The sequence below is a fragment of the Protopterus annectens genome, chromosome 2.part0, assembly GCF_019279795.1.
Source record: "Protopterus annectens isolate FY-2018-M chromosome 2.part0, PAN1.0, whole genome shotgun sequence".
Lineage (NCBI taxonomy): Eukaryota > Metazoa > Chordata > Ceratodontiformes > Protopteridae > Protopterus > Protopterus annectens.
This window is the reverse complement of record NC_056728.1, coordinates 124410036-124431133: the sequence shown is the minus strand read 5'-3', so window position 1 is coordinate 124431133 and position 21098 is coordinate 124410036. Positions and strand designations below refer to the sequence as shown.

General features: G+C 39.0%; 1 protein-coding gene across 1 annotated transcript in view; it reads right to left on the bottom strand.

Moving 5' to 3' along the window:
* LOC122792709 (cubilin-like) overlaps positions 1-21098 on the bottom strand; it is a 3134001-nt gene that overhangs the window by 122521 nt on the left and 2990382 nt on the right. The gene's annotated exons all lie outside the window — the stretch shown is intronic.

Sequence of the window (21098 nt, the reverse complement as noted above, 5' to 3'; positions counted from 1 at the left end):
AAGGAATAAAATGATAAATGTGAATGCATGTAATGAAGAAGGAAAGAGATGAGCAATACACTTGTGGAAAATGATATAACTATGAGAACATTTTATGAAAACTGGTCTGAATTGTGGATGATTTTTACAGAAAAATATAAAATAAATGTTTTTTTTTTACAGTGGCAATATGATGTGAGAACAGTAGAGAAAGAAAAATATAAAAGAACATATAATGATGTACTGGAAGATTTAGAACATAATGATAGAAAGTATTTTGACAAAGGAACAATAATTATATGAAATAAATCAAGAAACAATACCAGAATTGTTATATAAGCAAAGGTATTTTACAAGGAAAAAAAGAAGAGGTAGTTACTTAAGCAGGTGTGTAAAGGAAGATAGTAGTGTAATGAGAGAAATAGAAATGTAAAAGGAGAAATGGAAAGAACTCAGGAAATGATTATGAATAGTGTAGTACAATATGTACAAGAAATGTCTAAAGAAAAATGAAGGTAGTAAAAAACATGGAAAATAAAAAAAAAGGTAACGGATAGAATAAAGAGTTGGAAAAAGAGATTTCTTTAAATGAGGTATATGAAGTATTATGACAAGTAAATACAGTTTGGGGCGCAGGACCAGATGAAATAGGGTATGAAATGTATGAAAGTTTAAGGGGCTGGCAAAAATATTTTTAAAGCTTTTGAATGAATAGATAAATAAAGGTTTTATGTATAAAGAATTATGTAGTGGAATACTTAAATTGATATAGAAGAAGGAAAATATAAGACAATTAAAAAACTGGAGACCAGTTGTACTGAATAATAATGATTATAAGATCTTTATGAAAATAATATGAAAGAGATTTGAAACTAAAATGGAAGATATTATAGAAGATAATATATATAGTATACAGGAGAAGGGGTGCTAAGAATTATTAATGATACAGAAATTTTGGATGATATTATGAATAGAAAAATAATAAGTGAAAATCATGATAAGAGACCTTAACAAGGCATTTGATACAACTGGACATGAAATATTATGAATAATATAATATAATATAAGTGAGGAAGTTAGGAAATTAAGTATGCCAGCATATAGTAATAATAAAGTTAAAATACTTGTAAATGGCTGGTTAAGCCAAGTGGTACATATGAAGAGTGGTATAAGACAGTGATGTCCAATGAGTTGTACATTCTTTGCATTAGTTATGAATGTGATAGCATTTGAAATACATTGCAAATGAAGGAGATAGTGTATATAACACTTGAATGGTTAAGGATTGCAGTTCTGTTATGATATGCAGATGACATTATAATAATTGCAAACAACAATGTGGATAGAAGGAATAATAATTTACACAAATTAATGTCTAGATGTGATAGGAATGGCTTTAAATAAAGAGAATAGTAAAGGTTTAGGCAATGCAATAAAGATGAGGGTATATATTTTAAAATGAATGACATTTCTGTATTAGGTAAAAAAATTGAGAATAAAGATACAAGTAGAATTCAGTGGGAAAAACTATAGAAGAAATAAAACAAATATGTCTTTTCTGGAGAACATATAAATTATCATTCAGGAAAAAAGCTTATTTGATAGATTCAGTGCTGATGGGGAAAATAGCAAGTATATTTATGTTGCCAACAGTATTTGAAAATGAATTACTGCAGATATGTTTTCATTTATATGGGGTTCTAGATTAAGCCCAGTAAAAAAGAGAAGTTGTGCATGTAAATAAACAGAACAGAGGTTTGGGGTTAAAGTGGATAAATAAAAAAGATGACATAAGTATGATAACATTTAGAGTATGTTAAAAAAGAGTAAAACAAAAAAAGAGTGTATAAAAGAAGAAATAAAAGGTTACCAAGAAAAATATTTTTGTGGAAAATAAAAATCAATGATATAGAAAAAGATAGAATGTGTGGTATATGAATGTAATGATAAAACATTAACATGTAAAGCCACGGAGAAAATCTAACAGATGGAAAGAAATAAAGCTGTACAAATAAGAAGTAAATGGTATAATTACAAAGGATAATGTCATGATTTGTTTTGTGGAGACTAGTAATAGATAAATTGTAAGTAAAAGGAAATACACCATATAAAAACAAAAATTGGAACATGTGTTTTTGAAAGGTAAAAGAATAAACATGTTATTGAGAAAACTATGTAAAGAATATTTTTTTCAAAGACATAAAAGAAGTGGATAAAATAAAGATGGATCTGATTACATATGGATATTATAAGAACAAAAGTAAAGAATATGTTAAAAGGAGAGATAAAAGGTAATTTTATGTCATATAGGTTATATGAAATAAAAGAATAAATGAAATTATGTTTAATACGTAGGGAAACTTCAGCTTAACAACCACTGCTGTTGAGCGCAAAAAAAAATAAAAAAATACTCCAGGCAGTGTACACGGCAGGTCTTGACATCAATAACCCAGGCTATAGCACGGTCTCATAGTAAAATGTAGTTTATTGCAGACCAGGTAAACGCTTTTACAAATTTACCATTTGCTTCATCAGACCATCTTACATAACATCTCATGACCAATTTAAATATACAATTGCCCTTCAAAAATTCTAAAACAGCCAATCATATTCATTTCATCACTACTGTGTCATCAGACAGGTGACTACTTAAAACAAAATGAAATAAAGAAACCGTAAAATAAATACATTCAGATACAGTGAATTAAATATCATTAATCAAATTAGCAACATACCTTCATCATAAAACCTTCACCTTATCTTGATAAAACTCTACTACATTTCATTAATATTTAATTTAAGAAGCTTCCTATTCTTAAGTGTAGGTGTAATCACAATGTGTTCATTCAACTCTTTCCCTAGGTGTGCCTTAAGGTTTTTGATCCATCTGAGCTCTCTTTCCTCTGTTTTATTTGTCAAATTTCGCATCCTAGCACCATCTCTCACCACTTCTAAGACATTAAATCTAAACTGATGCTCTGTTCCCTGTTCCAGCGTATGTTTAGCTAATGCACTATACTTATATCCCTTTCTAGTGCAATACATATGATCTTTTATATGCTCCCTCAGTTGTCTATTTGTTTACCCTATATAAAAAATTAGCAAGATAAGGACCGGGCAAGATATACCAAGTTCTTGCTGTTGCAATCAGCATCAACTTTCATCTCATATCTTATCCCAATATTTGGATGCTTAAAATTAATCCTTCATTTATATAATCACAAAATGCACAATTGCTACATTTTCTGGTTCCTCTACCAATAGAAGGGTATACAACACTCTCAGCTCTCTTAGGGTAACCTAACCTCTGTTTAAGTGATTTAGTGTTGCTATAAACTACATGTGGTTTGCTCCCTACCAGTTTTGCTATCTGGCTATCTACCTGTAACATGTGCCAGTTTTTCTCTATGATCCCCTTCATCCCTTTATTATCACTGGTATATGTGAAAGTAAGTGCCACATTGTTCAACTTCCTTTTTTGTCTTACATTCTCATATTTACATCCTAAATAATATGGACTGGCTTTGTTATTTCTAAGTCCTCTAGCTTGGTTACATGCTACTTCTATATCACTTTGTTTGTATCCCCTGCTAGAGAAGTCCGTGTTGAGCTGATGCAGCTCTTTTTCAAAGTCCACATCTCTATCAGTTAATCTAGAACATCTCATGGCTTGACCATTTAATATGTTGTTAAATATATGCTGAGGGTGCACACTAGTCCTGTGTACATAGGTTGCACATTGACATTCCTTCCTAAACCTACCAGTATGGAACAGTCCATCATTGTTTCTACTTATCCTAATGTTACCCTAAGAGAGCTGAGGGTGTTGTATGCCCTTCTATTGGTAGATGAACCAGAAAATGTAACAATTGTGCATTTCGTGATTATATAAATGAAGAATTAATTTTTAAGCATCCAGACACTGGAATAAGATATGAGATGAAAGTTGATGCTGATTGCAACAGCAAGAACTTGGTATATCTTGCCCAGTGCTTATGTTGCAATTTTTGTTATAGCAATAATATGAAATAAAACCAGATGGTGGTTATGGAAAAATGAGTAAGGGGTCTAATAGGGATGAAAATTTGGTATGATTGCAAAGGAAGTTATGAATATATGTAAATAGATTTGTATATCTATATATCTGTATATTTGTAAATATTTGTAAATGTGTAAATATGCTGTAAATAGCTGAAATTATAAATGTGTGTAAATAGATTTGTATATCTATATATTTGTACATTTGTAAATATTTGTAAATATGTAAATATGTTTTAAATAATAGTTCTTTTTGTGTATAAATAAAGGATCCCTAGTCTTTTTGATAACTGCAGTGGGTTCTTCTACATCCACCTCAGCTACCACCAAGGCGCCAACTTCATGTCTCACCTAAATAATTACCCACTCGGGAGGCCAGCATCCCCCTTATGCTGCACTACAGTTTCAGTACTGGAAAATTAATCAAAATAGCTGATGTAGAAAAAGACACCCACAGCCTTCTGCACCAAAGACAACTGCATTACCTGTTGAGCTACTGAGAATGTTGCGGTCATTTACAGCATAAATATCACTGTTTTACTCATAACAATTTGTCTTTGCAAAATACGGAATGCAGTGAAGTACTTTATAGGTTCATAGGTAGGTACTAGGCTATCTGCCCAAAGGCATTTATAAGCCTAGCCAGAATGTGTTGGCTTTCACCACCCCCTTAGATTAGTTCCCTGTGCCTCTGTCCAGCAGAGCCATTGAAGTGATCCCGGGGGTAAACTTTCTGTTTCCCATCCACTCGTCAAAGTTTCTCTTGAAGAGTGTTAGTGAGGAGCTCTGCCTAATGTAGATTGGAATCTTGTTCCAAGGCATGGGAAGTCTCTGGGACAGGAATCTATCCCTCCAGCATGTCCTGTTTACTGTTGTGATGAGGTTTAGATCCCTAGAGCATGTGGCTTGAGGGGATATGGTTTTCTTTAGGTGGAGCATGTCCATCAATTCTGGGTTTGATATGGCCTTGTATGTCAGGCAGAGATCACCTCTGAGTATGCGGTATACAACTGAGTACAGCTGGAGTTTCTTCAGTCGAGCTGCATAGGTCATCTGTTTGAGGCCAGTGATCCTCTTGGTGAGGTACTTCTGTGGTCTTTCCAGCTGTTGCAGGTGTCTTGTAAGGTACATCCCAAATGGGGCGTTGTGCTCTATGATGGGTCTGATGAGTGATGAGTAGAGGGGCACGATGACTTCTTTTGATCTGGATGCGAACCCTTTTGTGATTAGGTGGGCCACATAGAAGGATTTTCTAACCACTCTGGCAATGTGATTATCAAAGGAGAGATTACTATCTACTTGGGTCCCCAGATCCCTTATTATGTTTTTCGTATTTAGGGGACTACCACCTATGTTGTAGTTTGTGGGTACTTTGTTTTTTCCAAAGGGGATGACTATGCACTTTTTAGCATTTAGCTTGAGGCCATGATTTTGACACCAGGTATCCGTCTCAGTAAGACTCTTTTGGAGGATGTCTGTGTCAACCAGAGAGTCATTTATAGCCCCTAGTTTGCAGTTGTCTGCGAACTTGGTCAGCCATAGTCCTCCTGTGCTTGCCTGTACCTCTGAGAAGTATATGCCGAACAGGAGGGGTCCTAGGACTGAGCCCTGTGGAACGCCACTTGTAACCAGTTTAGAGTCACACCTAGCTCCCGCAACTCACCATATGCATTCTGTCCGTGAGTCAGTTGGCAACCCATCTTGTGACATAAGGGTTTATGTTCAGTCTGGTGAGCTTGTCTTTAATACCAGAATGGGGAATGGTGTCAAAGGCCTTTGCGAGGTCTAGGTAGGCTGTGTGTACCACCTTTCCCTCATCTATATACTTGGTAACTGTCTCAAAGAAGTCCACCAGGTTTAGGAGGCATGCTCTGCCCTTAACAAAGCTGAACTGGGTAGGGTCCAGTGTTTGGGGGTTCCCAGTGTCTCTGTTAATGAGTTCCATGATTATGCACTCCATAGCATTGCAGACCAGGCTAGTCAGGCTTATAGGGCGATAGTTCCTGGGGTTTGTTGTGGCTCCACCTTTGTGGAGTGGGATAACCATTGCTGTGCACCATTCTATGGGTACGTAGCCTGTGGAGAGGCTGAGTTTGAACAATGTGTTTAGGTGAGGGGTTAGTTCATCTTTGAGCTTGTGTAGGATGCAGCCTGGGACACCGTCCGGTCCCATTGATGCTGTGTTTTTGGCTTTGGAGAGGGATGTTTTAACCTGAGTGTCTGTGATTTCAGGGGCTCTACATTCTTCTGGTATGGTTTTGAGCCTTTTTGGGGGTGAGAGTGGTGTGAAGTTTGCACTGAACTTGTCTGCCAGGATGTTGGCAATATCGGTCGGTTCAGTGTACTTTGTGCCATTCTGCACTAACTCCGAGCAGATCTGAGCATTGCCATTAGATTCTTGACATAGCTGAAGAATGCCTTGTGGTTATCTTTGGAGTCCTTGGCAATTTTTCTTTTGAAACTAGCCTTGGATGATTTTATGAGGGATTGTATTTTCTTGCTGATACTGATCAGGGATGTCTTCTCTTCTTGGGATTTTGCTCTTTTCTGTACTAGTTTCCTCCTTCTGTTGTATAGCTTGTTTATGTCAGGGGTCCACCAGACTGGTTTCCTTTTCTTGGAGGAGTGAGTCTTGGTTTTGCTTGGGATAGCACGATCCATGCATTCTTGTAGGTGCCCATAGAATGCATTATTAAAGGACTTTGCAGCTTGGACAGCGTTATCCTTTAACATGGGGATTTTCAAACTTTCCATCTCGATCTTAAGTAACATGAAGTTTGCTTTTGAAAAGTTTTACATGGTGGTTTCCTTGACCAGGGGTGGGGCGGAATGTGGATATCCAGAGTGATTTGTTTATGGTCGGATCTAGCCAGCGAGGGGTTGACCACCGGTGTGGAACACCAGTCGCCCATGTTGGTGATGACCAGGTCCAATATGTTGTCACCTCTGTTGGGAGTGTTGACCAGTTGATCCAGGGCATTTGAGTTTATAAATTCTAGGAAATGTTGGGCAAGGGAGTTAGTACTTGAGTAGTTCTCCCAGTTAATGTTTGGGTAATTGAAATCACCCAATATTAGGGTGTTTGGTAGGACCTTTATGTTTCCCAGTGTTTCCAGAAATGCAGAATGGCGGTCCTGGGACATGGTGGGTGATCTGTAGCAAGTTACAATTTGAATTGCAGTTTTGCCCATTGTTAGTTGCACATGGATGATCTCTGAAGCATCGTGCTGTGCCACTAACCTGGAGGTGTGGGTATCCTTGATGAATATGGATACGCCCCCGCCTTTTGTATTTCAGTCCAGGTTCTGTGGCAGTAATGTATGGTATGAGTTTTAGCCTGGTAGTGCTGGGGTGCTCTCTGGAGCCTTAAACTAGGTTTCTGTTACTGCACATATATCGATTTTCTCCATACTGAAGAGTGCCTTGAGTGTGTGCATTTTGAGGTTTAGACTTCTGGGACTGAGTAGCATTACCCTCAGTTTTTTGTTACTGGTGCTACTTACAATAGTGGGTTTGTCTTTTGAGCCTTGCCTAAAAAAGACACTATGGGGATGGCAAGAGCCTTGGCCAGTATTCAAAAGCCTAAGGGTGACAGGTGCAAGCCATCTCTTGCGAAGCAGCATGGTTTTTTGAGCATGTCATCTCAGGCAGACAGACACTGGATCCCCTTTGAATGACACCAGAAACTTAGCCAATTGTTGAAATTGATATTTTTTTCTTTATACCGTGGTATCATTCTTGGTGAGGACAGGATGCTACTCAGGGTCAGGATCATACCGGCCTGGGCTACGTGATCAGAGGGCTCTTCCATGTCTCTTTTCATGTAGTCCAGGGAGGAACGGCTCACGTCATTCACACCAACATGGACAATGACAAGAGTCATATTTGTACTTGTTCTGGAGCGATCTCAGTGCTTGTGTTATGTGGTGGATCCCGGCACCTGACAAGCAGCTAACAGTAACCTTCTCCTTGTTCAGCCTAGTGAGTGAAACGTCAGTGTGCCTGACTATAGAGTCACCTATTACTAGTGAATTGGATATGTTATTTTGCCTTAAGGGCTGTGATTGCGTGGCACACTGGTTTTGTGAAGTGTGTTTCATGGTTTGTGTTGGGGGGTGGAGGTTGCTTGGATGTCTGCTTTGGAGGTTTCTGTTGCTTTTGCAGATTTTTATTTAGAGCCTCCTAGTAGTTTGGTGAGTAATAGTAATGAAGACCCATAGCGTTCATTTGTTATATTGTTTTGTAGTATACAGCTCTACAAATGCTGAACAAAGGTGTATGACAGTGTTGGCAGTACTGTACAAAGACAGTTGCCTATCGCTATAACTTGTTTTCAATAATTTATCTTTGTGAAGCTGTATTGCCCCCCCCCCCCAGTCCTTGCAGAACAGCATATTTATTTTGATCAGGTGTACAGTTCTTCACAGTTTTAACATAAAAAGTGCACAATGCTCATAGCTCTTAACCTTCCTTTCCAAAATGTGAAACATTACCTTACATAATGTGGAACAAACAGAAAAATATGGTACACTTAATAACTACTTACTAGGAACTTCAACTAGGAAACATAAAGCATTATTAAAATACATTATTTATATATACAAAAAGTACTTTCGATGAAGTCATATGACTTAGTATTATTTACCATGGATATTAGTTTTAAAAAGTCTTTCAATTTAATATCAAACATACTTTTCAATGAGGAAGAGGGACTTCCTAAGGCTCTCAATGGGAAATGTTCCTCTTACTGAAGTACAGTTGAGAGGTATCAGCCCTTTCAATAACTTTTCAATAAAATTTTCAGTGTTAAGTATATGTTATATAAAACAGTGCAAACTATGTAAATTGTTATCAATGAAATGTTCTTTTTTATAGTTATATCTCAGCCTGTCTTTGTTGAACCTGCATTTTTTTTCATAAGCTGATGTGTATGAATCAACAAGCTGCAATATCATTACTACATGAATTATATTTTCACCTGGTCAGAATCAGACATTGGAGGTAACAGAGTTAGTAAATTATCTATAACTGGCAGGTATGGAGGTAGTTTGCAAATGAAGATGACAGACCTTCTCCCAGATGAATATGAACTATCCATTAGAAGTAAAGTGATGAGAGGTGCAATAAAACAATAGAAAATGCTTTAAAATCTACCACAGAGAATCTAAAATCAATGGTTTCTGTGGGTTTATCTACTCTTAGGCATCCAGCACAATGTAATTGTTTCCTCCAATGTAGCACCCAGATTTTCAGCAAAACCAGCAACTTCTTCCAGTTTACACCTGTTTCTTATTATTACTATTGGTTTATAGCCCTTTAATTTCTGAATCACAGAAAAGGTTGAACCTCCAGAAAAGTTCCTGCTGATATTTATGTTGACACCACTTCAAATGCCACACAAAAAGCCAATAATTTAATTTAAAATGACATTTTCATTTCTGAAAGGCAACAGCTGTTGTGACCGTGCATCTCTGCTATGCAGATCTCAGCTGCTTGTAACTACAGTTACACGTGGCTCTTCTCCACATGGCCAGACCAGAATTATGGCCTTTGTGGTTCTTTGTTTAGCACAGGTTGCAGACCTTTAGCTTAGAAGAACTCACTGTAGGGACGAGACAATGCTGGAAATTCACGAGATCTTCTTAATCTGTTCTACAGCAGTTTGTCTATTTTGAAATGTCATTGTTGACTATTAAATGATGTAGATATCTCTAGGACTATTATTAACTTATACTAGTCTGGTATCCTTGATTTGCCGTATACCAAGGGCAAACGTAGATGCATGTAATATGATTTACTGACATTCCTGTTTGACAAAACAGGGTATTAGGTCTGTTACTATTGTACCATTATTGGTGAGGATTGTGTCCAATAACATTTACTGATATTATATATACTCTTCTATGCTTTGATTTGCTAATTTTGCATGGTAGGTTTTTGGATACTGTGTAAAGTCTGATATACCTGGATACACTGCTTATCATCTTTGAATATATATTGAGTTCTTTCACATTTATTAGCTCATGGAAGCACAGTAAGTAACATATCTGTTCTGGATCCTGTATTCAATCCTGACTCCTGATCAGTGTTTATGTGGAGTTTACATGTCCTCCGTGTTTGTGTGGGTTTTCTCCATTAAGTCTGGTTTCTCCTAAAAACATGCTGATTGACTGGCAATTTTGAACTGTATATATATACACACACACACAGACACACAAACACAGACACAGACAGACACACACACACACACACACGCACACACACAACTGGGAATAGTTGCTTGCTTACAACCACATATGTCCTAAATTTCAGGGGTTAAAACACTAAACACAAAAGGCTGAAAAATCGAATGTCAACATGCTACCACTCATGTACAGGGAAAGAAACATGACACATGCAACTGTCCACAACAACAAATAAAATTATTTTTTGCAGGGGGCAAGCCCCGGGAACCCTCACATCCCCTGCTAATTATCTATATTAACTCCATGATCGCATAAACCCCAGGGAAATGGAATATTCCCCTACCCCAGGATTGTCTATCTCGCAAATCTGTGTACACACACTTAGTCTCCATATCAATTAATGGATGTAATTTACACTGAGAACTGATTCATCAAAACACAAAACATACATCAAAAATAGTGTTTCATCAATCCCATCAAAAACATTAAAACAAAATAAAAATACTTAACAAACCACTTTTGAAGGTGTCAACCCCCTTTCACTCTACTATCAATTAATTCTATGCACAAGCCTAACTAAAAATAACAAAAGGCAGGAGCAGTGTCTCAAGGGCTCGTGATCTACAGCAGCGAGAAGCTAACTTCCCCCCACATGATAAAAAACAGGATAGACCTTGCTAATACAGTGTTAAGCAAGTAATTATGTAGGTGAATTTCATTCAGACATTTAATTAATGTGTAGACACCCAGTTGGAACAAGAAGGGCAGCCCACTTTTAAACAACTAATTTTACAGTTAAAATAAGGATATATTTTAAACTAGAATCCAGCTGCATAGCACACTACCAAAAAAAATAAATAAATAACACTAACTGAATTTTCCTCCTTCACAAATTATCTTTAACTTCTACCATACTGTGCAACATGTAAGCCAATGTAAATACAGTTGTACTCTTAACCCTCAACTAAATCTTTGCCTTTCAGGTGCAGATAGCTACCCCTAGACAGGCTATTTAACTACAGGAGGTTTACTTTATTTCCTGCTTATAACTTACAAAGCCCCATAATCCTACAGATATATTTTATGAAGCACATACCTACCAACCAAATCCTGATGCTATCACATTGTTTTTAGTTTCCCAGTTCCCACCCATCACCACTATATCTACTTTAATTCACTTTGTAACTCCACAAATTACTTTTTTGCACCAATCGCATACTAAACTTTCCCTCCAGCACTCCACCTTCACTGCTTCCCTCCCAAATTGCTCTTCCATAGCTGGCCAGAACTGTAATACTCCACCCTCCAATTCCCTTTACAGTTTCACTACCAATTCTTCTCACTGCCCACACTGCCTAAAATCAGTAATGTCTTTTCCTGCACTGCCTACTTTCGCTAACTCTGATAAAACACACATCACTTCATACCACACAAACATATGCAGTAACTTCCAAAGCTCCATTGCCAACCACAGAAGTGTAACTCTTACCTCTATAATCCCATCTTCACTATCTTCCCGTCTCTTTAGAATTACTCATGCATTATTTTTTTTCAGAAATAGCTACACACCATGCTTCCACCATTACAAAAATCCAAACAATACAAAAGTACAAAAACAAATTGTTCTCTCCCTGTCACTACAACCTTCTCTTAGTAAGGCTATTGGGTGATATTCATCCAAACCCTGGCCCAACACGCAAACCCACATCCAGATACTAATCCTTCTATATCTAGCACTAGCCCTCCATCTCATAAAGTAAAAATTCCAACCATTTAAAATTCTATCACATCAACATGCAAAGCATCTGCAGCAAGCTCCCAAAAATAAACTCATGGATATCTCAACAATCCCCGACATCCTAGTGTCCATGAACACATAGCTAAAACCCACTATAAAAAACGTCATTTATCCAAAATATACCCGAGCACCAACAGATCTATCCTATGCTTGTGCTGTCAAATGAGATATGAAGTAGCGGGATCAGTCCTTTCTGTATCCAAAGCCAGTAATACAGCTGGTGACTCATTATACTCTAACTGCATATATAAAAATGAACGCATTCCACACTCACTAAGACAAATTAAATGTCTCACAGCTTTCAAACTAGAGCTACAAAACACCTATTATCTATATGGCTTTGCTCTTGCATCACAAACCCTAATGAATAAGATACCCAGTCTAAAGGATATCCCGTCAAACATGTACTTCCCTTAAACCACCCCAAGAACAAGATTTGACCACTTCCAACTAATACGTTTTTGAAACTACCCTGTACAATTTATACCTATCTACAGTCTTACCATCTGGCTTCTGTTCTTACCATCACATATTCAAGTGTACTAATTTCTGGGTTCCACCTCCCCTTGACCCATTCTCTTTCTCCTTCCCTGTTTCATTCTTCGCAATTAACAAACTTTCCCAGTCATATGAAAATCAATTTAACTCACACCACCAACTTGAACTCCCTTTGTACTGGCTCATAATTTTTCAGTAAGTGCATTATTAAATATAAATTTACACATATCAACCTAAAGTCACTACAATGTACAAATGTAAATGTGTCATATAGCATGGCTTTTGCAACTTTTCTTACGTTTTCACGTATCTTAACAACATGTAGTAAGCATTTGTATTTACTAAGCACCATACAACTTTCAAATCTTTTGTACTGCAAGTATCTATTTCTTGCTTGTTTTATAAAATATCTGTATTGTTTCTATCATTTTCTTTCATTTACTTGTATTTGTGAAGCTTTTCTTTCCAGGCCTCGACTGAATAGTTAGGCCACGGTTTCAAGGTAAACAAATGTTAAATAAATAAATAAACATGAACTAACCTCTTGGCTAGGCTTATAAGGGCCTCAGGGCCAATAGCATAGTAAACTTCTATGATCCTATGAAAATAAAAATAAAATATAAAGTTCACAGATTGCACAACAGTGGTGTAAAGGGAAATTTCCTTGGCCCACTTTCTGCCAATCTTGGGAAAATATAAACTGCATTACTGATTATCAGTAAGTGAATGGATATAGACAATTCCATTTACTTACACTGATAAAATACAGCAACTTACTTAAGTAGAACATTTGCAGCAATTAAAAAAGATCTACACCTAATTTTACTTTCTTCCCTGACTTCATATAAATTGTCTGTATTTGCCCTTACTATCTTCTTGTGTTTATTTAGAGATCCATTATTCCATCTTTGACAATTCAGTGTTAACTTTCCGCAGCTTCACTATTCCTGTTTTTTTTTTTTTTTTTGCTGCATTTTATATCTACAGAATGTTTTATCATTCTTTCAGACTGAACTACCTATGTTTTCTTTACTTTAATCCTTTGATTTTTCTTATTGTCTTTTCAGCTTCCTTTTGTTTCAGCTGACTTTGCTACTTATCTGCCTTCTTCTATGTACCCCAATATTTCCTAAACCATTTACAATTTTCCCTCATTATTGTTATCACCTTGTTTGAGGAATACATTTTTCTTACTACTTGTTGATTTGTATAGTTCTTTAACAAAAAGATACATGCTTTTGTGATGTAATTTTTGATGTATTCTCTTCACTACCTTACTCAGTGCTTTAATGTCTTTTTGCTACAGAATTTCTGTGGCACTATCCTATTCTACCAGCATGCTCTCCTGAAGTCCAAATTTGACAGCTTGATCACCTTGACTTTGTAGTTAAGTTGGCAGTGAACTACATAGTTTGATGATCAGTTATTCACGCATAGCTGTTTACTGTATACTACGAAACTGTCTCAATCACCATATAAATTACCAGGTCAAAGTTTACTCTTTATTAAATTGATTCTGGCATTAATTGTCTGAAGCCTCACTCTTATAAGGTATCATGAATTTGCCTGGTATTAAGACTGCAGTGAAGATCTAGCAAGTGATATATTAAGTTACCTTGCAAACAAGGCACCATCTTTGTATGGTGTACTATAGGTACATTTTTCATTGCCTTGTGCTTTTCCAAACTGCAAGGAAGGGTCTGTATGCGGCCCTGTATAGGCTGCGATGCCACACTTACAGTCACCATGGTGACGCATAGCTCATCATCTCATTATCTTTTACTTGTTTGCTTTGTTGCTTTGAGTTCTAACCTTAAACACAATACTGTACCTCCTCTTACTATATTATTCCCTCCCACTGTAAACTATGTAACTCAGTGTGTTGGTGTCACAGTCATGTTTTTCTGTCTCATATTTGTGTTATTTCTACAATATCAAAGCATCAACCCCACCCCCCGGTTAAGAATGTGGTTTTCACTGTCACTTATCTCAGGCAGTTGATACTGCCTCTTCTGTAGCAAGTTGCTTGACAAAGTAAGGAGGTCAAATTTAGTGGCAAAACACATTGCTGGCCACACCCACGTGTAACACATTAGTGTGCTGCTGCTGTTTAGCAACTAACGGGTCAATTCCCAGCGGTGTAATATACACCTCTGGGCATTAGCATGCTTCAGACAGGTAAAGGTACAAACAAACACACTGATACCATAAAATTATAAAATTATGCACACATAAGCATAATTATAATGCTTTACATCCTGATAAAACAATTCAAGGGAAAATCCCACTCTCTACTGGAGCTCCAAGAACTATTTTCAGCCCTAATTTTTGCAAAATGATAATTTGGGGAGAGGGCATACCTTCTTTCAAAACACACACGTTTGAATCAGACAAATCTGAACACTGTATGCTTTAAAAATGACAGTTTCCTCAGAATTCACACAAAAGGGAAAAGGCACATGCTTGATTTTGCTTCTGTAGAAAACTATTGTTTGCTTTTTCCCTAAGCAATGACAATCTAAGAAATGATTACAATAAATAGGACGTGCATGAGCTGTAAGGGGCTTGGCCCCTGCCTAAAACAATAATTTGAGATAAATGTCCATTCACAATCTTTTGTTCAAAAATTTGCATATTTATGGCTGAATGTCTGCTATATTTTCAGAGGTGTAGAGATAACAGTCATAAAGAATTATTAACAATCATAAGTATCAAAAATTAAAAAGAAAAACAGACATGGTTGAGAATCTGTAATATTAACTACATAATAAAATAATCAAAATAAGTTATACAAATATAAACAAATAAATAAACAAACATCTAAACATCTAAATATGTTTGAATATAAATTAAAATATTTACCAAATAAGTATATAATAATAAGTAATAGGATATGCCATGTACTTTACTGAGTGCAATTTCATCTTGATAACTACTGTTTTCTGTAAAGCATGCATTATTTTTTTTATTTTTATTTTTATTTTTATTCTCCATGTAGATACTGTTGAGATAGTTATACCATGTTAGTTTTTCTTAAAAAAAGAAGTTATGTACTTACCATAACGTTCCATGTATGCAGTCCATCTCGCCTACATCCTTGCTGGATGGGTTCAGAGCCAATATTCGGCTCCAACTCGGCCAATACTAAAGCTCGAGAGCATTTACAGGCTCGAGGCTAGCCCCTATCCCATGGTGCCTCATGTCAATTCCCCATATCTAGTTTGCAAGAACGCAATAAGTACCTATCAGGTAATTAATATCAGAGCTGCATATATACAGACAAAGGATTTTGAAATATAATCCATGCTAGGTGGACAACAAATGAGAACCAGGTCAGACAGCACCAGTATAGTCCACCAGATCCCCCACAACAGGAAGGGGGTTGGAGGGAGGGATGCAAGAATGTAGGCGAGATGGCCTACAAACATGGAATGTTATGGTAAGTACATAACTTCTTTATGTTATGTAGTCCTATCTCGCCATAATTCTTGCTGGATGGGACAGTGTCCCTAGTACCTGTATCCTGGGTGACTCAAGCAAAGAGACTCTTCAGCACAGTGGACCTAAAAGAAGACCTGTCCCGGGAGGCCAAATCCAATTTGTAATGAATGACAAAAGTATGTGGTCTTGCCCAAGTAGCTGCTGCGCAGATAGTATCATTTGGGAGCCTAGATCTAAAGGCACATGAAGTAGATACAGCTCTAGTGGAATGGCCTTTGACTTTGATGGCTAATTGTTTGCCAGCTGATTGATAAGCAAAGGAAATGCAATCCGAAAGCCATTTTGAAAGAGTAACCTTGGAAACAGGCAAGCCCTTCTTTCTGTCAGAAAAGGAAACAAATAATTGATCTGATTTTCTGAATTCTTTAGTCCTGTGTAAATAAAATCTGAGAATTCTGTGAATGTCTAACTGGTGTAGTCTATTCTCAGATTTATTAGAGTGGTTTGGAAAAAACACAGGTAGCTCAATAGTAGTATTCAGATTGTGCTCTGAGCATACCTTGGGAAGAAAGGAAGGGTTTGTCCTGGGTGAGACTCTATCCTTGTGAAAAATAATGTAAGAAGATTGAACAGTAAGAGCTTGCAGTTCTGATACTCTCCTAGCAAATGTTATGGCTGCTAAGAATAGTGTTTTCCATGACAACAATTTTAGATCTGATGAAGAGGATGGCTCATAGGGTCCAGACATCAAAGATGAGAGGACTAGGTTTAAGTCACAGGGTTCTAATAGCTGTTTGATTGGAGGCCTGAGAAGAAGAATTCATTTTAAAAGGTTTTACACAAGGAGTGTTGCATGTTTGATTTTCCCATGAAGCCAAAATGGAAATTGGAAATGGCAGCTAAATGAACTCTAACTGTAGTGGCTGCAGCTTCTTCATGAAAATTTGACTCTAGGAAGGATAGATTCTATAGGAGCCATATATGGCTCTAAGCCCTGGTTCGTAGCCCAAATCGAAAACCTTTTCCATTTGCTGGAGTATAGTTTCTGTGTGGAAGCTTTATGGGATGAAATTAGAATGTGTTTGACAGAAGGGGATAGGGGAATACACATGGCTATTTGTGGAACCGGAGTAGCCATGCTGTCAGTTTGAGGGTGTGGATGGTGGGGAGGAACTGTCCCAATTGATGAATCAGGAGGTCTGGAGATGGGTGCAGAATCCATGGTTCCTCCAAAAGGTAGGGCCACAGGAAGGGAAACCAAACTTGTTGATGCCAGTAAGGAGCAATGAGGATCAGGGAACTCCTCAACTGTTTTGCTTTCTGTATTACCTTTGGGATGAGAGGAAAAGGTGGAAAGGCATAAAGAAGTCCCAGGGGCCAATTGTGGACTAGAGCATCCCTGGGTAACATCCCTGGATGGAGAATGAGGGCAAAGTAGCTGCTGCATTTGGTGTTCAGGTGAGTGGTAAATAGGTCGTAGCAAGGGTGGCCCCATCTGTGAAAGATCTCTTTGGCAACATTTGGATTCAGGGACCACTCATGAGGCATCAGAATTGCTCGGCTGAGTTTGTCTGCTATTACATTGGATTTCCCCGAGATGTGCATTGCTATCAGAAGCACTGAGTATCCATCACCCATTTCCAAACTCTTAATGCCTTTCTGTAAACGGGTAAGATCTGGTTCCCCCTTGCTTGTTTATGTACCACACAACAGACATGTTGTCTGACTGTGTCGCAATTGTCCCAGTGGGAAGGGAGCTGCAATGCATACAGCACTGCTCTCATCTCCCGACCATTGATGTGCAACTGGTTCTCGTGGTTCTGCCAAGTACCTTGGACTGTCATTCCCAGATAATGCCCCCCACCCTATCTGGGAAGTGTCCGTGGTCAAAACTGCTTTCTCTTGGGGAGGAACAAGTGGACAACCTAGGAGAAGTTGTTCTGTGTGCAACCACCATGTCAGATCCTTCTTGCAAGTGTTTGTTATAACAATCTGGTGAGACAAAGGAAGGTCTTGCATCGACCATTGGGTAAATAACAGCCACTGAAGTATCCTCATGTGTAGACGAGCAAGAGGAACTAATAAGATGGAGGAAGCTATAGTCCCTAGGACTTGAAGGACTACTCTGGCCTGAACTTTTTGTTTGTTTAGCAATGATCTGACTTGACTGTGTGGAGACTGTACTCGTTCTGGTGTTAGTCTTGCTGACATGGTGGTTGTGTCTATTTCTGAGCCTAAGTATACAATGTGCTGCAAAGGAGATAAGGCTGACTTTTTTAGGTTGACAGTGATGCCTAGACTGGCGCACAAGGATAGAGTCTCATTCCTGGTTCTGATGAGTTGATGCTTGGTGGTAGCAGTGAAGAGCCAGTTGTCTAGGTACGGAAACACCTAGAATTCTTGACATCTCAGTTGAGCCATTACCACTGACATGCATTTTGTGAACACTCTGGGGGCTGTAGTGAGACCAAAGGGCAGTGTTCTGAACTGAAAATGATTGACTCCCAGCCGGAAACGTAAGTGTCTCCTGGAGCGCCTGTCCATGTTGATGTGGTAGTACGCGTCCTGGAGATCGATTGAGCACATCCAATTGTCTTTCCCGATAAAGGGAAATATTAACTATACAGAGTGACCATTCAGAACTTCGATTTCTTTACATACTTGTTGAGCCTGCTGAGATCTAGAATTGATCTCCAGTCCCCTATCTTTTTCGGAACTAAAAAGAATTGAGAGTAAGTTCCGGATCCTACTTGCTTTGCGGGGACTTCTTGGATGACTCTTTTTTGCAGCAACAGGATAACCTTTGATGTTGCACAGTCTAGTTGGATGGGTGGTATGTCTGGAAGTGACCAGTTTGTTGGGGGTTCGGAAACAAAGGGGATCAGGTAACCTCTAGATATTATGGTGTGTACCCAATGATCTTGTGAGATGGTTAGCCAGGCGCTTGGGTACAGCAATAGACGACCCCCGACTGCCTCCAGAGACGGACAGTTGGGCAACCCCTCAGGGGTGATGGAAGGGACGTTCAGAGAAAGTTTCTCTGTCTCCCTGATGTTGCGGACCTCCTCTGCTGCGAGGGCGGCATCTTCCATTATATCCTCCCCCTCTGCCTCTAGGAGAGGGTTGACCTTGTGCCTGAGGGAAACCTTTTTGGGATTTATGGAACCACATTTTTCCACCTGTATTACCCTTGGGATAGAGTCTAGATGGGAGGGAGAAACAGACTCCGATGGCAGATAAGGTTTTCCCTTCCTGCTCGCACCTAGGCAAAGTCTCTTTCACTTGGGTTCCAAAAAGAGATGAACCATCAAAGGGGACGTTAGTGAAGGAAGACTTGAAGGACTCTGTGAAATTACAAATATGCATCCAAGAATGTCTCCTGAGGGATATTCCTGCTGCAGCTGCCCTACTCGCTCCATCTGCCAGGTATAATATCAGCCTCATGTAGGAGTTATCTATGGATGTAAGGGTGGAGAGCTGTGCAGAAACCTTATCCATGGAACCCAGAGCTACTGAACCCTGGAGGGTATCTCCTAACTCTTCCAGGAGATCCCTCTGAAGATGAATAAAATGGGTAAGGTAATTCAGTGATCTTAGTTTAAATGCTGCTGAAGAAAAGGTATGCTTCCAATACCTATCCATTGTCCTGGACTCCTTTTTAGGAGGATAAATATTAGAATATGTTTTGGATAACTCCTTGGTGGCTGCTGCTACCACCATAGCATCAACAGGAACTCCTTTACTAAGAAATGTCTTGTCCTCAGGTGCTGTCATAAACTTATTTGGCCTCCTCGGGATGGGCTCCACTAAGTCTGGGGAGGTCCAGACTTTCTGAGATATGACTCCTAAGAGTTGGTCATAAGGCGATGTCACCCAGGAGGTGAAATGTCAGGAATCAAAGGCCTCAAGATACACTGATTCATCCTCAGTAGGGTTACAGCTCTTCCAATCACCCCTCTGTCTAAGGATTTCCAGGATGTCAGAAAAGGAGACATCCTCAGAGATGGATCTAGGGGACCCTTCTGATTCCTCTAAATCAGTGTCTGAAGTGACAGACTCAGGTGAGTCAACATGCTTCCTCTTACACAGCCTCTTCCAAGGGAACTCTCCAGTGGGATAATCTGGGGAGGTCTTGGAAGAGGGGGCACCTCCAATGGGGGCTACTTGGGCCTCTGGTTCCCTATGCTGTGGGGGTGGCAGGGGGAAGAGGTTGCTGCCTGCTGCTGGTGGGACACAGGTTCCAAAGGTATGGCTTTAGCAGAGGACAAAGGCTTCTCTATAGCATTGAAAGCCTTTCCCCCTCGCTTCGAAGATGACTGGCACTCCAAGGGGATGGATGGTCAGCTCCTAACAAGGGGGAATGGTTCCAAAGCAGAAGCGGGAGCTGAGCTGAGTCTAGCCGAGGCTCCGAGAGGGAGGGTTAGTTCTGACGAGAACCCAGGGTAACTGTCCCCCTCGGAGTTTATTCGAGTGTCGGCTCTCAGATCCCTCAACTCCAGACTGAGCCATCGAGGATAGAGTAATTGGCTCCAAGGAAGTGGGTTGAATCCCTGGAGCCTACGAGTCCAAGACAGAAGAACCTGAAGTAATAGGCTCTGAGAGCAAAGCAGTGGGAAGAGGAACAGTTGCAAGTAAGGGGGTAGGCTCCAAAGCCTTTGGGTCCGGAAGGGCCAATTTTCTTGCCAGGGCTGGATCTGAAAGCAACTTCTTCACCACCCGCTTGATGTCCTCATCTGATAGTGTCCTGGAGGATCTGGTAGAAACAGAAGGAGATCCCCTCCTCTCCAAAATAGGAGATCTCAAGGTGGGTGACACAACATCAATGTCTGGTAAAATTTTCGGTACCGAAGGTTGCCTCCGCACTGAGGAGACCGATGTCACCGATATGGATGAAGCTGAATTGTAACCAGAACTTCTTGGCTCCAACACTTTGGTCTTTTCCTTCAGCTCCAAAGCTGGGGCTGAAGATTTTCTCTCAGAAGATTTAGGAGATGCCTGACCAATTTCCAGCTGTTCCTGAAAGGAACTGGTCATAAGACCCCTATCAATAAGTTTTCTCTTCCTCTCATTTAAGACTGGTGCTAAAAGCATGGCAAAAAGTGCAGGGCTCCTGCAAATGGGCTTCACCTAGACAGTACACGCAACTGGTGTGACTGTCT